This window comes from Vombatus ursinus, unplaced genomic scaffold, assembly GCF_900497805.2.
Source record: "Vombatus ursinus unplaced genomic scaffold, bare-nosed wombat genome assembly UNPS02014817.1, whole genome shotgun sequence".
Taxonomy (NCBI): Eukaryota; Metazoa; Chordata; class Mammalia; order Diprotodontia; family Vombatidae; genus Vombatus; species Vombatus ursinus.
In genome coordinates, this window is record NW_020954595.1 from 15689126 (window position 1) to 15692312 (window position 3187).

The following is a 3187-nucleotide window of genomic DNA, read 5'->3' on the forward strand; positions in this document are numbered from 1 at the left end:
ATTGTGTAAAATATTTCCATATTAGTCATTGTGTACAAGAAGACTGAAATGCATAAAAAAATGAAAGTGAAAACTAGCCTGCTTCAGCATGTTCTTCCACTGGAGGCAGCCAGTGTGCTTCATCATCAGTCCTGAGTTTTTTAGGTGGTATTTCAGCCACTTGTGGGCATTGAGCCCCTTGTACTCCTAAAAGGATTGCCAGGGGAGAGGCCTACTTCTCCTTTTGCAGAGAGAAACATGGACACACAGTTCACAAGAAACCCAAGAGTGGATCCTAAGACGAGAAGAGATTTGGGAATATGGAAGAATTTGCAGGTCTCTGTCAGGGGGACTAACCCAAGATACATGCTGGTTCGTAGGAATCCCGGACCACTTTCTTTTGGTCTAAGGCCATGACAGACCTGGCTCTTGGAAGGGCCCCACCACTTAGTTCACACTCATGGCAGGAGCGAGACGGACAGCCTGAGGCCATCAGTTGGAGAGCCTTCCCTGTGTATTCCCTGCTCTGTAGGAGCCCCCCTTCGTTGGGGTAGCCTTTTTCATAGCTGTCCCCTGTGGATGACTCCAAGTGCTAGGCAGCCCTTCCTCACACAGAACCTAATCTGCTTCTTCCATCCACTGCTCCTCATTGTGTTGTCTGGGCCAAGAAAGGAAGTTTTATCCCTCACCTAAGGGACAGACATAGAACATTTGGAGATGAATTACGTGGGGCCTCAGCCTTCTAAAGGTATAAATTTTTGTTTCCTTTTTTTTACACTTTCCAAAACCTGACAGTTGGCTGAGCCCTTACTCAGAGTATTGTGTGTGTGGGAAGCCATGCACTTGTATAGCATCATCTTGTTACAGCTTGAGACATGGTGACAGGAAGTTTCTCATGAGAGTCTATGGTTACAAAGATAGTGGTCCTGAGCTCAAAAGGGTGAATTCTGAGGTAAATTCAAGGTACCCGCTATGGTACCTTGGTGAGGGTTACCAAGACTAGAATTAGATTCTTCTCTGGCCTAGGCACAAAGTCTTTGGTGTCAACAGTAGACTTCATTATTGATTCTCACGTTCGATGGGTGTACAGTTAACAGGGAAATGACATCTTTATAAGAGGAAGTCTTTTCTGCAGAGCAAATATAGTTCAACCTCCTTTTGGAAGAATGCCACCTGAGATCTGCGTTAGGGAATATCTAGGAGCGGACAGTGCCAACTGGCAGAATTCTACTTCTGCAGAAAGATCTGCCAGGAGAAGGGGGTGATGCCCAACACTTCTTCTCTGCAGTGTAATTCTGGTATAATTCAAGGTTCAAGGAATCCTTGCTGAGGCCACCCTTGCTCCCATGCCATGGTTATGGACACCCCAGGTTGGCAATAATGGTCTCTTCTGGGACTGCCTGGTTCTAATACTGATGATGCACCAGCAAAAGGAAAGCTCATGGAGGCCATTAAGAATGGTGACCCCCTTACATCCCTTATGGAAGCTTGAATCGGAAGCTCTTGGGATCCATTTGTGATTTGTAAGAATTGTCTCCCTCTACGGCCACCTCAAAATTTTGAACGTGAAGACCTACCCCAAAAGGCTGTAACACTCCTATTGCTGATACTACAGGCTTGGGCATATCCCAGTTGTAGCTAACACTGAGTTAGCTGTCTACTTCCCTTCCCCATACCCCTAAAAAGGGAAGGGGGATGGAAGGGAACTAGCATGACGTTCTAAGCAGGAGACTTCCAGGAATGCTTTCCTCAAAGCTCAAAGGGACCTCGAATGCTGGATGTACTCCTTACCCAATCCTTTTCCTATTTCTCAAATACATGGCAAGCGGTGTTTGCTTTGGGATGGATGTTACCGAAATGGAGGAGAAAAAATGCCACAAAAATGGGGAAGCTACTCGGCCTGTGACACTCGTCCCTTATGCACCAGGTCGAGTCCTTCCTGTCACCGTCCTGACACGTGGCTGGCCATACGAGTCCTCTCTAGGTATCAGGGTGTATCCCCATTCCCTCCCTCAGGCACATTGGCCTCTTCTCTGGATCTCTTCCTTTACCCTTCCCCATCAGTAAAGGGCTGTGGTGGCTTCAAGTCCTCCACGTCTTCTTCCTCGCCTTTTGGACGAGCCTCGATGTGCAGCCCATGTGGATCAGTGACCACGGACACTCTGCCTTGTCTACACTATGTGACCCAAGGGAAGTGGGGCCGTCCTCAAGCCCAGGACCCTGGAGCTCCAACCCTGGCTCTGGGGGTCCCAGGACAAGCCCCTTTCTATCCCCGGGATTCCTCAACTTAATATTAAAAAAAAAAAAGAGTCGGTGGGCTTAGGGGCCCTCTGGGGTCCTGCCCGAGGCCGGCCACGTCACCCCCTGGCCCTCTCGGTCCCTCCTCTCCTCTATGCAGCTGCCAAAGGGGTCTTCCAAAGGCACGGGGGTGGGGGGGTCTTCCTGCACCCCCTCCCTCCCCCCCCCCACCCAGAGACCCCGGGCTCTTCCTCACACCTCCAGACCCCCGGCACTTGCCCCGGCTGTGCCCCAGCCCTGCAATGCCCTCCCCACGAATTCCAGGGCCTTCCCTCGGCTGCTCCTCTCCTCCTGAGCCCGCTCAGGGCCCGGGCGTCTTCTCTCCGACGCCGGGCACACAGTAGGCCCTTCGAGACCCCCGCCCCCTCACTAGCCCGCCGAGAACGTGGCTCCCGGTCACGAGAGCCGTAGGGGCAGGGCCCGCCCCCTACCCGGAAGAACTTCCGGGTCACGCCGGGAAATGAGCCGCGGAGGGCGGAAGTGGGCCCGGCGGAGAGGGGCGGGGCTTCCGGCTCGCTGGGCGGCGGCAGATTTGAAAAGTGCTCCGAACGGCTTCGGGAGGGGCGCGAGAATCGCCGTCCTCGTCCTCGCGTGGTCGTGGCCGGGGGCCGCAGGCTTGAGGAAGTGAGTGGGCGCCCAGGACCCGGGGGTCGAAGGCGGGGCGCGTCCGAGGCGGGGCGCGGAGGCCTCACCCCGCTGGGCAGGGAGGGAGCGCGGCCTTCCGCCTCGTGAAGCGCTTTCCCAGGGCGGTCCTCCCGACGGCCCTGGGGCGGGGCGGGGCTGTCGTCCTCCCATTTCACGGCCCGGGAGCCCGAGGCAGGGAGGCGGGCGCAAGCGCAGGCCTCGCCCCGGCCTTCGGGGCCTCTCCTCCCCGCTGTGGGGGTCCCGGGCCGCGGGGGGGCCTCCCGGA

General features: G+C 55.2%; 1 protein-coding gene across 1 annotated transcript in view; it reads left to right on the plus strand.

The window, feature by feature from the left end:
* The first annotated feature begins 2793 nt into the window (after positions 1-2793).
* Positions 2794-3187, plus strand: part of NUF2 (NDC80 kinetochore complex component NUF2) — a 51899-nt gene continuing 51505 nt past the window's right edge. Inside the window, exon 1 of the mRNA XM_027835907.1 lies at positions 2794-2901. The gene's annotated coding sequence lies outside the window, so the exon portion shown is untranslated. The remainder of the gene's footprint in view (positions 2902-3187) is intronic.